Here is a 22,509-nt window from a genome sequence, read left to right as displayed (position 1 = left end):
GATTGTCTGACTGACATTTAAAAAAAAAAAAAAAAAATCACTGCTTGTTCTGTTTTTAAGTGCCATTTAGGGGTCGTTTTATCTAAAATATGTTGCACAATAATAGACCTACATGAAAAAAGATTTATAATTATAATAATGTTGTGAGTGTAAGACTCTGAATTTGGAAAGAGAACACGTGTAGATATGTGTAGTGTTGTGAAATGTGTAGACATTGTAACCAGATTGTCTGCTGTAGAATATAGAGTTCTGGTTGTGGATATCTAGTTTACGAACCAACATGCGTCTCAGACTAAAGATTTAATCTGGCAAATCAGGTATCTTGCAAACATAATTTTACTTCATTTCCAGACAAAAAGGTTTGTTGCAGTCAAGCAGTCTCATTGCAACTTGCAATTTCACAAGTCCTTGCCAGTTCTGTGTACAGTTGAGCCTGAACCACTAAACCACACCACCTACATGTAACTTTTGCAACGTTTGTCATATTTCTGCAGTTTTTCCAAATAAAACATAATCTTGATTATGAGCCATTATGAGTTGATTAACTGTCCCAATAATTCCATCATTTAACAATGGATATATAAATACACAATTTGGTGTTCTTGAACTACAGGCACAATTATTTATTTGTTAAAACAGATTTTAACGTTTTATTGGTAACAATTTTGATTTTTCCACTTTAGAAATTCTATAAGTAACTTTGCAACTACATGTCAACTACCAGTCATTAGAGTATCAGTAGACCTTCTGCTTAATATCTTCTAACACTTTATTTTGATGCTCCCCCAACAGACTATTACTTTGCAAGTACGTCAACTTATTCTACTTACCCTAACTCTTACCTAACAGTCTACTAGTACACTAAAGCCGGGCTCAGACTACAGGAGTTTTTAATCTCAACCGATTGTGAAATCTGGTTGCATCACTCACATAAGGAGAATCTTCACAGATTTTCTTTTTTTCAAATCTCAAATCTGCACACACTACAAGATTTGAAAATCGTGGCGCATCACGAACTACAAGATATTGTTAAGACTATCATGCCAGATTTAGCACCTCGCATAGTCTCACAGGGAAGTAGATGTAAACAAAATGGATACTGTGTCGCTGCAACTTGCTGTAGATATTATATGAGGAGACATTATAAAGGCAGTCATGTTGTTGACACATTTCCACCAGCCGTTCCTTCATCTCTGTTGTTCACTGAACCTGTACAGCTGGTTGTTGTTTCGCGGTCGCCATTTCAAAAGTTCCATCATTGGCATTTCAAACGTTCCATCATAGTCTCTCATTGGCTATTGTGGAAGTACTGATAATCATAGTGTTAATAATCCCGTGAAACATGTTTGATATTTTCTTTGAAACAATATGTATTGTGAAAAGTACTATACAAATAAATGTGAATTGAATTGAATGTAGTTGCAAAGTTAGTAGAATGTCTAAGGTGGACTATCGAAATAAAGTGTACCATTTTATTTTTTTATATGAAAGATTTACATTAAATCTGCTTTGGAAACATTTTACCATGCTTTCATCGTTTATTTTTTTGCTTTATTTTTTTCTACAGATGTTATTGTTTTACCCTTGTCACTGACAGACCTTCTTAAAATACCTGAACTTATTAACTAATTATTAAACGTCTTAAAATACAGCCTGGTCTCATTGTTAATACGTAGTATTAATACGTAATTTTCAAAGATAATAAACGTCTCGGTTACGTATGTAACCCTCGTTCCCTGAGTAGGGAACGGAGACGTTACGTCGGATGACGACGAATGGGGTTTCGCTTAGAAATCCTATCACCTTCGAGTATATAAAACGAGCCAATGGCAAAGAAATGCCATGGGTCTGCGGAATTTGCATAGCGTAACTCCGCCCCACCCTGGGGGTATATAAGGAAGTGCGCTGGCAACATGCAGATATGTCTTCGCTGAGGAGCGGAGACTGAACTCAGGCGTTCCAGCGGTACAGCGGAAGTGGCAGGGAGACGTAACGTCTCCGTTCCCTACTCAGGGAACGAGGGTTACATACGTAACCGAGACGTTCCCTTTCGTTGTCACTCCGAGTTACGTCGGATGACGACGAATGGGGTTCCCAGTGTAATCACGCCACCTCTCGACTGTCTTCCAGTGCCCTGCGTAAGTCTGAGCTCCCTGTCGTGAGACTAGCATGGACGAAGGAGTCCTACTTAACACAGGAATACCAAGGTACACTGGGAGCATATCCAGTGGAAATATGCAATCATGCCCAACCCGAAGGGGGGGACTTGGAATACACATATGACCCCGAAGGGCTGCATACGGAATAACACTGGGGTGTCCAGCCGCAGGTGGAATATTTCAACCCCAGGGGTGGCAAGGTGGCTTGCCAAGGGAAAGACACATGCTCAAGAGGCTTACAGTGGAATACACATGTGGGGGTCACCCAGAGGGGGAACCATGCACATGGAGGCACCTAGCCAAGCGCGAAAGCTGCCGGTGGCATAACTCTGGCGTTGACGTCGTCAGTGCTGGAGGAGACTCAGGGCTTATTAGGCTCACCTGAGGAAAATATCGCACGTATCCCGTCCGTGGAGAGGAATGGCGAGCAAGCGAAGACACCTGAGCAGAATCTCTTACCGGCTAGTTGAAGCGAGTACATGAGAAGAAACTGGCTCCACTCGGAGATTATAGAATGCGCCCAGCCTGCAGCTCTGCAGATGTCTGTTAGCGAGGCGCCTTGCGCTAGAGCCCAAGAGGATGCCACACTCCGGGTGGAATGGGCCGTCACACCAAGGGGGCATGGTCGACCTTGCTGCTGGTATGCCAAAGCAATGGCGTCCACTATCCAGTGAGACAACCTTTGCTTGGAGAGAGCCTTTCCCTTCAGCTTCCCACCATGACAGACAAAGAGCTGGACTGAGGTCCTGAAACACTGCGTCCTGTCAACGTAAGCACGGAGTGCGCGTACTGGACAGAGCAGTGCCAAGGCTGGGTCTGCCTCCTCAAAAGGCAGCGCTTGCAGGTTCACCACCTGCGAAAGGGTGTGGTGGGAACCTTGGGCATATATCCAGGCCGGGGTCTCAGGATCACGTGAGAGTTAGCCGGTCCGAATTCCAGGCACGCTTCTTCAACCGAAAATTCCTGCAGGTCCCCTACCCTCTTGATGGAGGCCAATGCAACCAGGAGCGCTGTCTTCATTGACAGGAACTTAAGCTCCACTGATTGCAGAGGCTCAAAGGGAGCACTCTGCAGGGCAGTTAAAACCACTGAGAGGTCCCAAGAGGGCACGAGGGGAGGACGAGGAGGATTCAGTCTCCTGGCTCCCCTCAGGAACCTGACGATCAGGTCGTGCTTTCCTAAGGACTTACCATCAACTGCGTCGTGATGTGCGGCAATGGCGGCAACATACACTTTCAGGGTGGAGGGAGACAGCCTACGCTCCAACCCTTCTTGCAGGAAGGAAAGCACGACACTGATGGGGCATTTCGTGGGTTCTAGATTAGAAGAACCCAGTTGACGAAGAGGTTCCACTTCAACGCATAGGCATGTCTCGTGGACAATGCTCTAGCGGAAGTGATGGTAGCCACCACCGCTGGTGGTAGGGTACTCAAACCTGCCTCATCCCGTCCAGGAGCCACACGTGGAGGTTCCAAAGATCAGGACGAGGGTGCCATAAGGTGCCCCGTCCCTGAGAAAGCAGGTCCTTCCTCAGAGGAATTGGCCAGGGAGGTGCTGTCGCGAGGAGTACTAGTTCTGAGAACCAGGTGCGGTTGGGCCAATACGGGGCAACCAAAATTACCTGCTCCTCGTCCTCCCTGATCTTGCGCAAGGTCTGCGCAAGAAGGCTCACTGGGGGAAACGCATACTTGCGGAGGCCCCACGGCCAGCTGTGCACCAGTGCATCTGTGCCGAGCGTGCCCTCGGTCAGGGAATAATACAGGTCGCAGTGGGACGAGTCGTGGGAGGCAAACAGGTCTACCTGTGCGTCCCCGAACTGATCCCAAATCAGCTGAACCGTCTGGGGATGGAGTCGCCAATCTCCAGCGAGAGGCCGAAGCCGAGACAGCTCGTCGGCCGCCTGGTTCAGGTCTCCCGGGATATAAATGGCACGAAGCGACCTCAGAAGCTTCTGACTCCATATGAGGAGGAGGTGGGCGAGTTGTGACATACGGCGGGAGCGCAGACCACCTTGACGGTTGCTGTACGCTACAGTCGCGGTATTGTCCGATCGGACCAGTACGTGTTGCCCCTGAGCAACGCATGGAAGCGGTGCAGGGCAAGACGTACAGCCAACAACTCGAGGCAATTGACATGCCAAAGGCGCTGGGGTCCTGTCCAGGAGCCCGCGGAAGCATGTCCATTGCACATGGCGCCCCAGCCCGTGGTGGAGGCATCTGTTGACACAACAACATGCCTGGACACTCGTTCCAAGGGCACTCCGGCCCGAAGAAAACTGAGGTTCGACCACGGGGTGAAGGTCTGACGGCAGGTCGGAGTCACTGGAACTCTGAGCGTGCCGTGGTGCCATGCCCACCTCGGGACTCGATCGCGAAGCCAAAGCTGAAGTGGTCTCATATGAAGCAACCCGAGCGGCGTGACAGCCGCTGCGGATGCCATATGCCCCAGGAGCCTCTGAACTAGTTTCAGTGGGACCACACTCTTGCCCTCGAACTGACGAAGGCAAGTCAGCAGTGATTGCGCGCGCTCGCTCGTAAGCTGCGCGCACATGGCGACCGAGTCGATCTCCATACCGAGAAAAGAGATCCTCTGCACGGGGCAGAGTTTGCTCTTCTCCCAGTTGACCCGAAGGCCCAGACGAGCTAGGTGCCGGAGCACAAGGTCCCTGTGTTCGCAAACCTGGTCTCGAGAGTGAGCTAGAATCAGCCAGTCGTCGAGATAGTTCAGGATGCGAACCCCGTGTTCCCGAAGGGGAACAAGGGCTGCCTCGACGACCTTCGTAAAGACGCGAGGAGACAGGGCTAGCCCGAAAGGGAGAACCGCGTACTGGTATGCCTGCCCCTCGAAAGCAAACCGTAGAAACAGTCTGTGTCGAGGAAGAATGGAGACATGAAAGTAAGCGTCCTTCAGGTCGATCGCTGCAAACCAATCCTGCGGCCGAATGCACCCGAAAATGCGCTTGGCCGTGAGCATCTTGAACGGCGTCCTGTGAAGGGAGCGGTTCAAGACGCGCAAGTCGAGGATTGGCCATAAGCCACCGGATTTCTTCGGTACAATGAAGTAAGGGCTGTAAAAGCCGGACCTCATTTCGGCTGGAGGGACAGACTCGATCGCACCCTTCGCCAGTAAGGTAGCGACCTCCGCTCTCATAACTGGGGCATTGCCACCGACCATAGTGAAGCGGACTCCCCTGAAGCGGGGAGGAGACCGCGTGAACTGAATCGCGTAGCCGAGCCTGATGGTCCTCGCGACCCAGCGGGACAGCCTGGGAAGCTCTAACCAGGCTTCCAGGAACTGTACAAGCGGGGTCATACGGACCACAGACGTACCCTCGGTGGTGCAGCGAGGCGGAATGACCGGCCCAGGCGTGGGTGGCATAGCGGCCCGGTGCGGGGGCACGGTCATTAGCCGCGTCCTGTCAGAGGAGGCCAGGGGAGGACCAGCGTCCCACTGGGGCGTGCTCTGGCAGGGAACTGGCGACAGAGGGGGACAAGAGTGGCGAGGCTCGTGAGCGACGCGCACTGTCATCCGCGCTCTCTGTGTGCTCAGCGATGGGGAAGTGAGTTCTTTGCTTTAACCACCTTAGGGTGCTGCTCGTCGTGGGACGAGCAGCGGGGTGGGAAAAACCAAGGATTCTCCCCCGGCCCTCCACCGGGGGAAGGAGCAGCCCTGCTACCGTCTCCTGGAAGAACTCAATGCCATTTTAGAGCAGCCCGTCACAGGAGCGCCGCTTGGCCTGGCGTTTAGCGGGGCACAGGGCGGGAGACAGGCGGTGCCACCCTCCTGCGACCTCCTTGTGCTCTGAGCCAGTGAAGGCTCGAGGGGAGGAATCGCAGAGGGGCGGTGTCGGCGGGAAGCAGGCTAAGGAGACCGCACGGACAGATGACCGTCGGTGCAGAAGGTCCTCAGCCTGCTTATAGAGTGATCGAAGACTGTTGGGCGCAATCCTCAATCACACCGCCGACCAGGCTGCCCGTCTCAAGAGTGCTGCTTAGGCTGGCGTGACAGTCTAAGGGGCGGAGACAGGCAGCGCCGCCCTCCTGCGACTTGCTCCTGCTCAGGGCCGGTAAAGACCCGAGGGGAGCAGCCGTACAGAGGGGGCCTTGGCGGGAAGCAGACTAAGGAGACCGCACGGATGGATGACCATCGGTGCAGGACCCGAGTCTACTTCAGGTGGTCGAAGCCACACCGCCAAAGAGCCCAGCCCGGGACATGGGGGAGCTGAGAATATGAACTCTCAGACACCCCCACATCAACCTGGCTAAGCCCATGTCTGGACCACACTAGTGGACATCACCTGACCCAGGATCACGCAGGTACTGATGTCGCCTGAGCGAGGTCAGCAGTGTGCGTGGCGGAACAACCAGGCCGGGCATGGGAGGCATAGCATCCCAGCATAGGGGCGTGGTTAGAGTTTCCGCGTTCTGCCAGGGTTGGCCAGGGAAGGACTAGCGTTCCACTGCGGCAGGTTCTGACAGAACTCCCGGGACAGCACTGCATCGAAGGCGCAGGCGACACACAGCACTGCATGACCGTGCCATGATAGTGACAGGGAACATACAGACCATGATTGCCGTGCGATCGAAAGCAGCGAAGGCGGAGGACACCCGCGGGCCGCGAAAGTCACGTGGACTCTCGCGGAGCGCAGGCGTCCTGATGCACGTCTGGGAGAAGCTTACAGCGCTCGGGGGGAGGGCGGGGCCACTCCAGCCGATGCTTTCAGCTGCCCGGGAAAGCATGGCTGACAGCTCTGGATCGGTCCCGGCAACGATGGCACTCCCGTGGGAGGCAACGCAGTCGAAACTTCATTTCCAGAGGAATCAAGCCCGCCTTGTGATGCTGTGAGTGCATGACACCATCCGCCAGAGCCCCGAATGAAACACTGGGTCCCCGAAAGAAACCAGGCACACACGGAAGCTCCACGGTTTGCGATGTGGAGGGGGGTGTGGCCCGAGGAATTGACTCTTCGGTTGTTGTGCCACACCGAACCCTCAGATCACCCTGGCCACCAGCCAAAGTATCCCTTCTCGAGGAAGAGATAAATTGGGGTGTGGCAGAGGGGACTCTACTCACATGGAGATCATTGAGTCTCGATCTATAAACACCGCGGTGGTCATGTTCCCGCAATGAAAACATGACTCATCAACGAGCGCTGCCGAGCGTGATTTAAGCCCAACACGCAAACGTTTTGTACGTCCCTTGTCAACGAAAGGGAACGTACGTTTTGTACGTTTGGATAGATGCTGAAACGTATGATATGGACGTATCTGCAACAATTAAACGTAACATTATTACGTTTTTTACAGCTACAAAACGTAAAATATTTACGAATCTTTCATATCATTAAGATATCTGTATAATTTACCTTTTACCGTTTTATAGATAAATGGAAGATCCCTTAACCCCACTCCCAAACCTAAACATAACGTTACCCATTTTATACAGAATATAAAAAGGACAAAACGTACAGAGATGTGTAGGGAAATGGCAATTTTATTAACAATATAGCATTAAAAGATTTTTTTTAGCAGCTAATCTTACTCCTACCCCTAAACCTACCCATAACAATTTCTTAAAACTACATAGGCTACAATTATGAAGAAAAATTACAACATACGTGTAATCACAATAATTTATTTATTGCGAAAATGTCAAAACCGGTACCAAAAGTCGTTCACATGACGATGTGTTGCAGTCACAGTCCTCTCTTTCAGTATAATAGTTTTGAATGAGGTACAGAGCAGAATTTATTAATCTGCTTTATTAATCTGCTCTGCTCAGAAGTTATTAATCCATGAAAATGTTAATCCGGCTTAGCTCTGTGTGAAGGCGCGCGCGCTTCTCCATTTCAAATGTAGTTTACCGACTGAAATACGGCATGTCGCAATCTGGGGCGAGAGCCAATAAACGTTTGATATCACTGCTGTAAAACATGTCGTAACGCTTCTTGAGGGCGCAATTTTTGAATTTGAATTCATCACGAGCGCGGAATTTGACAGTTACGGACTGCGCTGCTGTGATAGCCTGTGAAATGGAGATGAAGATCACTCACTGGATAAAGGGCTGAATTTGGATCTCTTTCTTGCAAACGTATGGATTCTAAAGATTTGGATTATAATATCAAGCTAATAAAATTGATGTATTTTGTGAATTTATGTTGGGTTTTGGTGTATTATTGTTCTATTGGAGAAAACGCATTTTGTGTCTCACTCTAAATAAACTAAATATTACAAAATGGTTAAACGATTAAATAAGGTATTTTTAAGGTTTTAAAGTGTATTCTTGTGTAACTGCATGTAGGCTAATCCTCCGAAACGAGTTTGCAGCAGGCACGAAGCGAATGGTTATTTGCCTATTTCTTGAGTAAACTGCATTTAAAAATAATAAATGCGACTGAAAACGTAATTGATAAGGCATTTGAATGCAATAGAGTCAAAACATTAATGCCACGATTTTAATATGCATAAATAAGAATACGTACAAATATGTACGTCGGTACAGTTGTTCATACGTAAATAATTTACGTTTTTGTGCTGTTAATACGTAAATATTTTACGTTTTAGTGCTGTAAATACGTCAGTATTATACGTTTCTGTGTGTATAAAACGTAAGTAAATGTACGTATGGTAGAATTACACTTTACGTAAAAATACACACATATTCTCATGAGATCACGTTGCAAAATACCATGAACTTACTAAACTTTAAAAACTATTATAAAACTTTGATTTAAAGTGTGAAATAACATCAGTGAAGAACTTGAGATGTATTTTGAATCATGAAATAAAAACCAAGGTAAATATTATGCAAAATTAGTATACATACAATGTTGTTGTGAAATTAGATTGAGCAAGACAAAGGAGTAATTTTAATCCAAAAATGCTTGTAAAAATGTTAAACAATTAAACTAGTGAGCAAATATATATGAAACGTGTAAACAGTATTTATTTTATCCACAGAGTCAAAAGTGACCATGTAATACCCAATTACTGGCTAATGGTGACTTTTCACCACAAAACAATACGAAAATGGCTTCTTCTTCTTCTTTAAAAAAAAACAACAACGTAAATTCAACTTTACAAACCTTTGTTTGGGCCACATTAATTATTAAAATGCTCCACAAGATCCTGATTCAACTGGTCAAGGAAGTGTTTGCCATTATTAAATTATTATTAATTATTTTGTCAAAATCATTTTGTAAAGAGAGAGAGAGAGAGAGAGAGAGAGAGAGAGAGAGAGAGAGGAATATACTGCAAAAATGATTCTCTTAGGCCATGTCCACACTAATACGTTTTTGTTTGAAAACGCATGTTTTTCTCTCCGTTATCTTCGTCCACACCGAGATGGTGTTTTTATTAATAAAACAAAGCTTTTTGAAAACGCAGTGGATACATTTGACAATGCCGTTTTTGTGTTGTAGTGTGTGGACTGTGAAGCCGGAGGTGTTTGAAAATGATGGCTTAAGTTTAGTCATGTGACTTATATTGTACCAATAGATATTCATGTTTATACCGGCGGTATTGAGCCTGCTATTCACTTTCACACAGTTGCTACAATATATAAAATTATAATACTATCAAATATTATAAAATATAATACTTTACACACTCTTCATATCACTCTCCTGCAAAGATGACAGAATTTACTCATATATGCTCGACACATCAAAGTATCTGGATTAATGTAGACGTAGCCTTAATTAGAAGTTTATTAATCTAGTTTAGTTTAGATTTCCAATAAAAATATCTGAATATCCTTAAACCAAGAGGCTTGAGAAGTTTTGACAAATTTATTTTTTACTCCATTATGTTCAGTTTTCACAGACTTTTAGTTACCACAGACTTTTAGTTTGTATTTCATCAGTTCCTGTGTTAGTTTGTTTGTAGACTATTCCCGCCACTCGTTTCCATAGTCACCGTCGTTATGAAATTGTTTGTTTCAGCTGTGTTAGATTAGACAATTTCCTTGTTTGAGTCCATCTTTAAAGGCCCCCTGAAATCATAATTTAAGTTTCTTAGCTTTAATTATGAATATGTTAGCATTTAAGGTTATGCATAAGCTGGTGTGTTCCAAAACAATGACAAAACACACATTTAGGAGATATAAGCATTCGAAACTTACAGTCTCCCACTTCTGCTAAAATGGATCACAGATTTTTATGACATCAGACTTCAGCTTCTCATCACATCTTCTGTCCAATCAAATGCTCTCTAGAATCTAACGTATCATCAGCGCTCGGATTCGCTTCCATGGTGCTGTCGAGTACGACTTGCCGTCTGTGAGGTAAACTAAACGCTAATGGCTATTTTAAAAAGGGGGAGGAACCCTTCAATATGTCCCGTCTTAGTTTCCTGTTTTAGTGGAAATTATGTCAATGCATCATACAAAGCTGCGTGTTCCAAGGCGCTTCAGTGGGCCTTTAAGCTGCACCCTTGCCTGCACTCCTCCATTACATTTAGTGTGCTTTGCTTCTGCCTGTTCACCTGCCTAGTGAAATATTATTAAACTTTGTGTTTTGGAACTTAATTCTTCATCTGCCTTGCTGCAAACACACGTGACACCAGAAATATAAGTTTAAAAATTTTATGAGTTTCGTACTTTTTTCTAAAGCATTTATAAAAGCTTGTAAAAATCATTTAGATTTGTACAAAAATCTGACAATGTTTTTTTTTTTTCTTTGCTCTCAAAGGACATTTTGCTCTTTAACTCAAACCAGGCTAGAAGAATATTTTTTTTCGCCCTGGTCCAAAAAGGCAGTTTTAACTGAAAGTCTGGACATGTCGCCATATTAATGTTACCATTTCCCCCATTCTTATTTCTCCTACATGTCTCTGATTCTGCGCACCGGTGGGTTTCCTGTTCCTTACATCACATTATTTATAGCTCCACTTTTCATCTAAAAGTCTGTGTTATTTCCTCAATATTAAACTGTTTAAAAAACACTGTTATTCCATTGGCTGGGAAATTTGGATTCAGAATCCCAATCCAAACACGAACAAGCTAAAGCTTGAACTCTGTTGAGTGATTCTCGTGGATTCTGTATTAATCTGGAACCTCAATCACTCGTCACTCCTAATGTGTACATTAAATCATATTGTTTATATCAGCCCAGCAGAAGAGTGGCCTTTGTTCCACCCTTTGTAATGTTTACATGAAAGCCTACCGAATCATGAAACGTAGTAAATTAAGATAAGATATTATACCGCACAACCAATGATGTATTGTTTATGATGCACATATACGTGGCTTCGGATATAATGAATACACGCACAGACAGTGTATCTATCTTTCAGTAGGCTGGAAGGGTGTTTAATATTCATCTGAGCCTGTCGTTGTTTTGGGAGGGCTACATATGGTGTAATTATGTGGGTAATTTATACCTTCATAAAGCAGTGCCTTCTGGTCCTATGTGAGTAAACTTTAATGTGAAACAGACAGTGGGAGCGCTTCAGCGGTGCTGTGAGAGAGCGTGACTGCTCTAACTGCTCCCCTGAGTGCACTGGAATCCACCTCACACTGCCACTGTCCACTCACACACACACACACACACACACACACACACACACGAAACTGAGGCAGGATTGTATATCTGCACTGTGTTCACCACACTTTACATGGATTATTGTTTGCGATTAGGCCTAGAAACACTGTAAAATGTGAACATGTTGCAGTTGTTACGTTAAAGGTGAAGAGTGTAATTTTTGCGGCGTCAAGCCGAATTTTAAAATGAATGGACCTCATTTATGTAACACGGGCAGAACAAATTTCTGTGAAAAATCAATAATATTCACATTTAAAACCAACCCAGACTCACTGGAAATATGCGACTCTGGATGTGGATATAAAAGTATACACACCTCTGTTAAAAAAGCTAGTTTTTGTGATAAATCAGTTCAGAACTTTTAATCAGCATGCTTAATGTAAAGTCTGCCACTAAAAACCAAAGTGACATATTTCAAGTGTGCACACCCCTGAACTAATAATATATTAAAGCTTGTTTCAGCCACAGAATATAACATTTTAAAAGATAATTACGACTTTTTATCTCACAATTCTGACTTTATAATGCTCAATTGCAACTTTATATCATGCAATTTTGACTTTATATCTCCCAATTGCGTGTTATAAAGTCAGAATTGCGAGATATAAACATGCAATTTTAAGAAAAAGTCAGAAGTGCAAGTTCATTTCTCGCAATTGCGAGTTTATATATCACAATTCTGCCTTTATAACACAATTGCGACATTATATCATGCAATTCTAACTTTTTAACACATTTGCGACATTATATCATACAATTCTGACTTTATAACTAGCAACTGCAACTTTATATCATGCAATTCTGAGAAAAAAAGTCAGAATTTCAAGTTTATTTCTCGCAATTGCGAGTTTATATCTCACAATTCTGCCTTTATAACACACAATTGCAACATTATATCATGCAATTCTAACTTTATAACACACAATTGCGACATTATATCATACAATTCCGACTTTATAACTAGCAATTGTGACTTTATATCATGCAATTCTGAGAAAAAAAAGTCAGAATTGCAAGTTTATTTCTCACAATTGCAAGTTTATATCTCACAATTCTGCCTTTATAACACACAATTGTGACATTATATCATGCAATTCTGCCTTTATAACACACAATTGCGACATTATATCATGCAACTCTGCCTTTATAACACACAATTACGACATTATGTCATGCAATTCTGACTTTATAACACTCAATTGCGACATTATATCATGCAATTCTGACTATATAACACAATTGCGACAGTATATCATGCAATTCTGACTTTATAACTAGCAATTGCGACATTATATCATGCAATTCTGAGACAAAAAGTCAGAATTGCAAGATAAAAAGTTGTAGTTACCTTTTTATTTTATATTCTGTGGCAGAAACAAGCTTCCATACTAATAGTTGAAGCACCCTTTGATTTTATTACAGAACTCGGTGTGTTTGGATAGGACATTTTGGACATCAGCTTGGTACATTTTGACTTAGCAATATTTTCCCACAAAATCATTCCAGATCTGTTAAATTGCAAAGGCATCTTTATTAATCAATAATCTGCCCATAAAATTTGTTGGTGTTTTACTCCCTCTATAATATAGTTCTGCACTTTTTCTGACATGTAGAGTAATGAACCTAGGATATTTAAAACTGGTTGTTTAATGACAGAAATGTGTTTAGCTTGTGTTTCATGAATAAGGCTCAATGATTGTTCCCTTCGGTTTTCATGGTTTGGACAAACAGGTCCATGGACAAACCATGCCATTGGTTGAGGCACATGCTCAAATGATGCACCACACAGTTCCCTTACGAGAACGTTCTCTCGTACTGCGTTGCAAACGCTATGGGAAAACTCCTTTTCTCGAGAATATTGAAGCCTTTATTTTAAAACGCATTTGCTACAGCACAGGCGAGAGCATCAGACCCACGTGAGTGAGCTGATAGGCTGTGCTGTGGGCAACTGCACGAACCAATGGCGGATAGACAGAAGCGCGCGAGCCAATCAGGGCGCTTGGCGCTCTGTCACTGTCAAGCGCGCGAAACTACACGTGACCATAACATATAAATACAGATAGAATCCGCCATTTGACAGATTTAATCTCCTTCAGCTCGACTCACCTCGTCGCTGATTTTCTCCGGTCGTAAGAAGCCCTCGTCGTGGAAAAGCCGCCCAGCGGAACAGCTTCGCATCCCGGCATCTCGCCAGCTGAGCGTTTCCCTGTGGCATCCGACGAAAAATTATATCCTTTTCATTGCATATTTATCTAAAAGAGCAAACCGCTGTTTTCACAGCGCGGCATAATGCCTCTCTCCATCTGTGAGAGCTGCGGGGTCTCCCTGCATGCATCCGACGGACACACCCAGTGTGCGGCCTGCCTCGGCCCTGAGCACGCCGAGGCAGCGCTCATGAAAGGCGGCTGCCAATTCTGCGACGGGATGCCTGTCTCCGTTCTCCGTTCAAGGCTGTCTTCGACGGTGACCGATTCCGCCCACCTTCCGTCTTCGGCGCCCCACGAGCCCCGTAGGAAGAAGCGGCGCGATCAGAGGCGTCCTGAGCTCGGTGAGTTTAGCGAGTGCACGCCGGGCCTTTCTCCTCGTGCCTCGCCCACGCCTTCTTCGCCTGTCCTGTTCTCTCGGAGCGAGCAGCGCCCCTCGTCTGAAGCGGCTGGACTCGTCTCTTTCGGCGCATCTCCGGATGACGTCGATGACGCACTTTCTATGGCGGCATCTGAGAGCGAGGATTGGTCGGGCTCCGCGGACCCCGCCCCCCCCTCTCAGCTAGAGTTTTCTGATACTCGAGCGAGCATTGACGCCGAACTTCTCCGTGTCATGTCTCGCGCTGTTGACGAGTTGGGACTCGATTGGCTTTCTCCAGCTGAGCCCGCCAGAAGCCGCCTCGATGAATGGTACCTGCCGGGGCGCCAGCAGGCCCCTCGTCAGCGCGCCGCTCCATTTATGCCTGAGGTTCACGAAGAGCTCACAAAATGCTGGCGCGCGCCCTTTTCAGCGCGAACGCGCTCATCTGCCTCTTCTACGCTCTCCACTGTTGACGGCACTGAAGAGAAAGGATATGTGTCTCTCCCCCCACTGGAGGAAGCGGTCGCTGCACACTTATGCCCCCCCACTGCAGGTAGTTGGAGGTCTAAGACGGTGCACCCTTCTAAGCCGTGCAGAACTACTTCGGCCATTGCCAGCCGCGCATACGCTGCCGCCGGTCAAGCCGCCTCTGCACTTCACGCCATGGCGACGCTTCAAGCCTTCCAGGCCAAACTTCTCCGTTCCATGGATGAGTCAGGCCCGGACCCAGACACATTTAAAGACCTCAGGAGTGCCACGGATCTGGCACTGAGGGCCACGAAGACCACCGCTCAAGCCCTGGGCCGCAATATGGCCAGCCTAGTGGTAATGGAGCGCCACCTCTGGCTAAACTTAACCGAGATCAGGGACGCGGATAAATCTGCCTTCCTCGACTCGCCCGTCACAGCCTCAGGTCTCTTCGGCCCATCTGTCAGCGGCTTCGCCGATCGCTTCACTGAAGCTCAGAAGGCTTCCAGCGCCATGAGACACTTTCTACCAAAGCGCTCCAGCTCAGTCCAACGGCGCCCCAAGAGCACGCCGCGACCTGAGAAAGTGGTGTCCCAGGTCCTCCAGCCCCGCCCAGCGGCTGAGACCAGTAAGCACATGAAGCCAGCGAAACGGTTCCCGTTCCCTAAGCGCCAGGGCCCGCGGCCGAAGCTGACGCTCGATCACGAGCCCAAGAAGCCGTCCTAACCGGCACAAAGAGGGGTCACTGTCCCGCTGCGGCCGGACCAGCCCCAAAAATCGCTCGACTACTGCTCACGGCTCCCTCTTCAGTTCAGGCGGCTGCAGCAGTTCTAAATGCAGTTCATGGGCCCGTCACATGTCACGCACCCCTGCAAACAAACGCTGTTTTAACAGCGACCCACACAAAGCACAAATCGAGCATAATTTCTCACATGCATACATGTCAGTCCGAGCCCCCCACTCTGGGTGTTCCAGATATGATAATGCCTCTAGCTCTGCGGGCTCTAGCTTGGCAAGCTATCCCCGGAGTTTCAGTATGGGTGATGAACATCATAAAGCATGGTTACTCGCTTCAGTTCGCCCGCAGACCACCGCGTTTTCGCGCGGTTATACAAACCACGGTAAGGGGCACATTGAGTCATGTCCTCCGCACCGAAGTGTTAAGTCTGCTGGCGAAAGGGGCCATCGAGAAGATCCCCCCTTCTCTGAGCGAGTCAGGTTTTTACAGCCGATACTTTCTTGTTCCAAAGAAAGACGGCGGCCTGAGACCCATTTTAGATCTCAGACATCTGAACAAGGCTCTCATGTCACGGCCGTTCAGAATGCTCACGACCAGACATATCCTGACGCAGATTCGCCCAGGCGACTGGTTTTTCTCAGTAGATCTGAAAGACGCTTACTTTCACATTCAAGTGAACCCCCACCACAGGCCATTCTTGAGATTCGCCTTCGAGGGGCAGACATACCAGTACACAGTTCTTCCATTTGGACTGGCACTAGCGCCTCGTACATTCACGAAGTGCATGGATGCAGCTCTCTCCCCCCTGAGACAGCGGGGAATGCGCATCCTAAACTACCTCGACGACTGGCTCATACTGACCCAGTCAGAGGCGGAGTCACATACTCACAAAGCCTGGCTCCTCAGCCATCTAGAATGTCTAGGGCTCAGGGTCAATGTTGCAAAGAGTGTTCTGTTGCCCAGCCAACGTATCACGTTCCTGGGAACAGTTCTCGACTCCGTACTTATGAGAGCATGGCCCACACCGGCCCGTGCTCTAACGATTCAGCAGCTCACGGCATCGTTCATAGAGGGCTCTCTTGTACCCCTCAGAACGTTTCAGAGGATCCTTGGCCTGATGGCCTCTGCATCATCAGTACTCCAACTAGGCCTACTGCGTATGCGTCCTCTTCAGCTGTGGCTGGCTCCTCTGGTGCCACCCCACGCCTGGCATTCAGGCCACTTGATTATCAAGGTGGACCAGCGCTGTGTTCAAGCCCTGGCCCCTTGGAAAAACGCCAGCTGGTACCAGCAGGGCGTAAGCATGGGGGTAGTTTCAGAGAGGAGGATGATTTCAACAGACGCCTCCAACTCCGGTTGGGGAGCTCTGTACGAGGGCAGGCCTGCCTCCGGCCTCTGGTCGAGCTCGGAGAAACGCCTACACATAAACTGCCTCGAAATGAGAGCAGTTTTTCTAGCCCTAAAAACATTCCTCCCATACCTGGCGGGACACCACGTGTTGGTACGGACGGACAACATGTCGGTGGTCTCTTACATAAATCGCCAGGGCGGCCTCAGGTCCCGCAACCTGTTTACCATAGCCTCACAGCTCTTGCTATGGGCTCACACCAATCTGCGCTCGCTCAGGGCAGCTCACGTGCCAGGCACGTTGAATACAGGAGCAGACATGCTCTCTCGGGGCAGAGTTCCCCCAGAGGAATGGTCTCTCCACCCTCAGACAGTTCTCCTACTCTGGGAGGTCTTCGGGAAGGCAGAAGTAGATCTTTTCGCCTCAGAAGACAACTGTCAATGCCCAATCTTTTTCTCAAAGAGCAGGGATGCGTTGGCCCACGACTGGCCCAACCTTCCTCTCTATGCGTTCCCCCCGGTCTCGATGCTCCCTCAGGTCATCGAACGGATCAGGAACACGAAAAGCGCAGTGCTATTAGTAGCTCCTCTCTGGCGGACCCAGGTTTGGTTCCCAGAGTTGATGCAGCTGTCTGTAGCAGACCCGTGGCCAATCCCAGTGAGGCGCGACCTCCTGACTCAGGCCAACAGGACAATCTGGCATCCCCGTCCCGACTTATGGGCCCTACATGTATGGCCACTCAACGGGTACCCCAGAACCTCCCAGAGGGCGTCCTGAATACTATAAAGGAAGCTAGAGCTCCGTCTACCAGACGCCTCTATCTCAGTAAATGGTCAGTGTTTTCCAGCTGGTGTTTAGCTCGAGACCTCGACCCATACACTTGTGAAGTACCAAGAGTACTGTCTTTTCTACAGGAGATGTTGGACGCGGGTCGCTCCCCCTCCACTCTCAAAGTGTACGTGGCAGCCATTGCTGCTTTTCACGTATTGGAAGCCGGGGCCTCCTTAGGAAAAAGCGACCTTATAGTTCGCTTCCTCAGGGGCGCCAGGAGGCTTAACCCGCCTCGGCCACCGTCTGTTCCGGCCTGGGACCTCTCCTTGGTCCTGCGGGCTCTTAAGGGACCTCCCTTTGAACCACTTCAGTCAGCTGATCCTAAGTCTCTCTCTCTGAAAACCGCCCTGCTTCTAGCACTGGCGTCAGTAAAGAGAATAGGGGATTTACAGGCGCTGTCTACCAGCGCTTCCTGTCTGGAGTTTGGTCCTAATGACTCCAAGGTCATTCTTAGGCCAAGACATGGATATGTTCCTAAGGTGCTCTCAACTCCGTTCAGAGCCCAGGTTATTTCTCTGTCAGCTCTCCTCTCCTCCGAGGAGGATAGCGATTCTCTCATGCTTTGCCCAGTCAGAGCTTTGAGAATTTATCTGGAGCGTTCGGCCTCTTTCAGACAGTCTGAACAGCTCTTTGTGTGTTTCGGGGGCCGATCCAAGGGCCTCCCGGTCACTAAAACCACACTGTCCAGATGGATAGTTGACGCCATTGCCCTGGCTTACACCTCACTGGGCCTCTCTTGTCCCATAGGTGTTAGAGCTCATTCCACGAGAGGTGTTGCCTCTTCGTGGGCTTGGTCAAGTGGTATTCCCATTGAAGACATTTGTGCGGCGGCCGGCTGGTCCGCTCCGTCCACATTTGTGAGATTCTATAAGCTGGATGTCCCTGCTCTGCAGACATGCGTTCTTTCTGTCTAGACTCTGGCTCTGTGGATCCAGACTAGTTTTGAACCATGGTCACTTGGGTATTCCCATCTATAGCATATGTGCGGCGGCCGGATATCCGCTCCGTCCACATTGTTGAATTATAGCTTTAATGCCCTTGCTTGTAGCTACAGTTCTTCTGTCTAGACACTGGCTCTGTGACCCAGTCTAGTTGATATTGAACACACGGTTTTCACTTTGTGGGCTAAGTGACTGGCTCTGGCCAGATCCGATGAATTATAACTTTAATGTCCCTGCTTTGCAGTTACAGTCTTTTCAGTCTAGACTCTGGCTCTGCTGACCCAGACTAGTTTGATATTAAACACACGGCTATCACCTTGTGGGTTAACCCTCTGAGGTCTGAGCTGTTTTCTGGGCCCTGGAGGTGTTCTGACATGCTCTGACATTTGTGGTTATTTCTGTTACTTGTGACATTTTCATGGCTAAAGTCTAATTACACTGTATTCAGCACAAACTCTGCTACAATAATATATCAGCAGCATGTATGTAAAAGTTTGTAGTTTTGAGATAATGACATTTATGCGTGGTTTGTGAAAATACAAAAATAAATTCTCACTGAAATAAGGTCATGAAACCCATACTGATTATTTCTTCACAAGACTTTTGAAAATTGTATCACGTAGCCTAGAATATTTGCTCCAAAACGATGTGAGAATCACCCTGACTGCTCATTCAGAGAAGACAATATATTGATTTAAAAATTTTACGACGTGTTTTGTGTTAGAAAGCAATATGCGAAGGGGCGGATCACCTCATTAATATGAAAGCTTTCCACACCTGAGAAAGACAAAGAACCTCCCTAATGGCCCTATTAGGAGCTTATCAGGGCCCATCATTCTGACCAACCTTGCACAAAGAATGAGGAGATTTAAAAAAGAATGGCTTTTAAAATTGTTTGGATTTATTTACAACACAACATAATCTAAAGATACACAACAAAAAAGCACTTATTGAAGAAAGAGACCTTTGTGCCATTCCTAAAAACATTGTACATACCTTTCATTTTCTAAGGTGTTTGATTTTCACTTTACCATGTTCGTGTACAGAGACATGTACTGTGAATGTTGAAGTCAGCAGGACTCAGTGGCATCTGGGCCCTGAAAAAAAAAAAAAGTGAACATACTGATATCAAGAGAAAGGCCTGCACGATTTTGGGAATACATTTTAGATTTTTCTTGTTAAAGTTGCTTTTTAAAATTCACAGAATACACACACTCACACAAATGTTTCCAACAATATATAATGAACACCAGGTTTGTTGTGCCTTGTAGGTATAGGCTATGCGCAGTGCTGCATAAAATAATAAAAATATAGCAGCCTATATATATTTTCAAAAAGATTTCAGTAACAACTAAGCTAGAGAAAAATATATTGATTATCATGTTACTTCAAATGTTTCCATTCGTTATGATAATATGAAATGAGATAATAGTAAAAACATGAAGCCGTTTGGAGCGTTTTGCTTTTCCAAAATATGATACATTCAAACGCGATCGCGATCAAAAATATGATACATTAAAACGCGATCGCGATCAAAAATATGATACATTAAAACGCGATTGCGATCAAATATAAAACATTATGGTTAGGCCTACCATATACATAGCCTATCTACGTTTGAGCAGATATCCACAAACACAGTAACAGTAAACACGGGTCTAAATATTATAATATTCACCATATATCTAGCAACAGTTCAACTGCAATGTGAAATTTATGCAACAATAGCAAACTAATATGTAAGAATTTCTTACCTTATCTTTCTTGTCTTCAAATATCGTTCTTCTTCTTCTGATGTAAATCCAATGTAAGCTCAGGCACGTCTTTCAAACTCGACGAAAAGTGAAGTGAAGTGTTTTGTTGTTGAGGTAATGAGGGCGATCGCGTTCCATGTGGAGATTTGCATGTGAATATCTTTTGCGCGAGTGGGCGTGGCCGAATTAAAAATAATTAGGAAGCGTTTGAGAAGCTGGAAATCTTGTTGGTTTTATACAAATTACTTAAACAGAGAATATTTGTTTTCGTTTTGAATCCGATCATTTAAAAGTACACACTTAAATGTTTATAAAGGTGTATGGCTCATAAATGTGTAACAAGTATTCGCTGAGTTTTGTTTCAGTTTATAGACGTGCTCAAGAAAAAAAAGTTCACCGCGACGGAGAGGCAGAACGCACACACTGTTTTTTTTCCTTATTTTACAAAAGCACAATGTTTTGATTTGATTGGAAGTGGACACATACAAAAGTAGAAATACCACAGATTCTTTTTTTATATTTATTTTTTCTGTATGACCATAAATGACGGAGAAATTTAAGTTTAAAGTGCTACAATGTGGAGAAAATCCAGCAAAACGCGCCGGCGCGTTTGTCGACCTCAGAGGGTTAAATGACTGGCTCTGGCCAGTCTTTATTACGGATAATTGATGGGCCCGATGTTCGGTCTCTTTTTATCCTGGCTATTCTGTACTTCCCGGAACTCTGGTGAGTCAGAGCGGCCAAAAGATTAATAGCACGGCGTTTTAAATGGAAACGTTCCCATAGCGTTTGCAACGCAGTACGAGAGAACGTTCTCGTAAGGGAACGTACTGGTAACTTTCGTAACCTCGGTTCCCTTAAAGATAAGGGAACGAGTACTGCGTTGCCTTGCCGTGCTATTTTTCTTATGGCAGGTTTGTCGCTTCAGTCGATTATACCTGTCAAATGGCGGATTCTATCTGTATTTATATGTTATGGTCACGTGTAGTTTCGCGCGCTTGACAGTGACAGAGCGCCAAGCGCCCTGATTGGCTCGCGCGCTTCTGTCTATCCGCCATTGGTTCGTGCAGTTGCCCACAGCACAGCCTATCAGCTCACTCACGTGGGTCTGATGCTCTCGCCTGTGCTGTAGCAAATGCGTTTTAAAATAAAGGCTTCAATATTCTCGAGAAAAGGAGTTTTCCCATAGCGTTTGCAACGCAGTACTCGTTCCCTTATCTCTAAGGGAACGTCTCGGTTACGTATGTAACCCTCGTTCCCTGAGTAGGGAACGGAGACGTTACGTCGGATGACGACGAATGGGGTTTCGCTTAGAAATCCTATCATCTTCGAGTATTAAAACACGAGCCAATGGCAAAGAAATGCCATGGGTCTGCGGAATTTGCATAGCGTACCTCCGCCCCACCCTGGGGGTATATAAGGAAGTCGCTGGCAACATGCAGATATGTCTTCGCTGAGGAGCCGAGACTGAACTCAGGCGTTCCAGCGGTACAGCGGAAGTGGCAGGGAGACGTAACGTCTCCGTTCCCTACTCAGGGAACGAGGGTTACATACGTAACCGAGACGTTCCCTTTCGTTGTCACTCCGAGTTACGTCGGATGACGACGAATGGGGTTCCCGTATAATCACGCCACCTCTCGACTGTCTACCAGTGCCCTGCGTAAGTCTGAGCTCCCTGTCGTGAAACTAGCACGGACGAAGGAGTCCTACTTAACACAGGAATACCAAGGTACACTGGGAAGCATATCCAGTGGAAATATGCAATCATGCCCAACCCGAAGGGGGGGACTTGGAATACACATATGACCCCGAAGGGCTGCATACGGAGTAACACTGGGGTGTCCAGCCGCAGGTGGAATATTTCAACCCCAGGGGTGGCAAGGTGGCTTGCCAAGGGAAAGACACATGCTCAAAGAGGCTTACAGTGGAATACACATGTGGGGGTCGCCCGAAGGGAACCATGCACATGGTGGCACCTAGCCAAGCGCGAAAGCTGCCCGTGGCATAACTCTGGCGTTGACGTCATCAGTGCTGGAGGAGACTCAGGGCTTATGAGGCTCACCTGAGGAAATATCGCACGTATCCCGTCCGTGGAGAGGAATGGCGAGCAAGCGAAGACACCTGAGCAGAATCTAGTACCGGCTAGTTGAAGCGAGTACATGA

Source organism: Scardinius erythrophthalmus (genome assembly GCF_964197995.2).
Source record: "Scardinius erythrophthalmus genome assembly, chromosome: 21".
NCBI classification, from domain to species: domain Eukaryota; kingdom Metazoa; phylum Chordata; class Actinopteri; order Cypriniformes; family Leuciscidae; genus Scardinius; species Scardinius erythrophthalmus.
The sequence above is the reverse complement of the archived record's forward strand: the minus strand, read 5'-3'. Positions refer to the sequence as shown.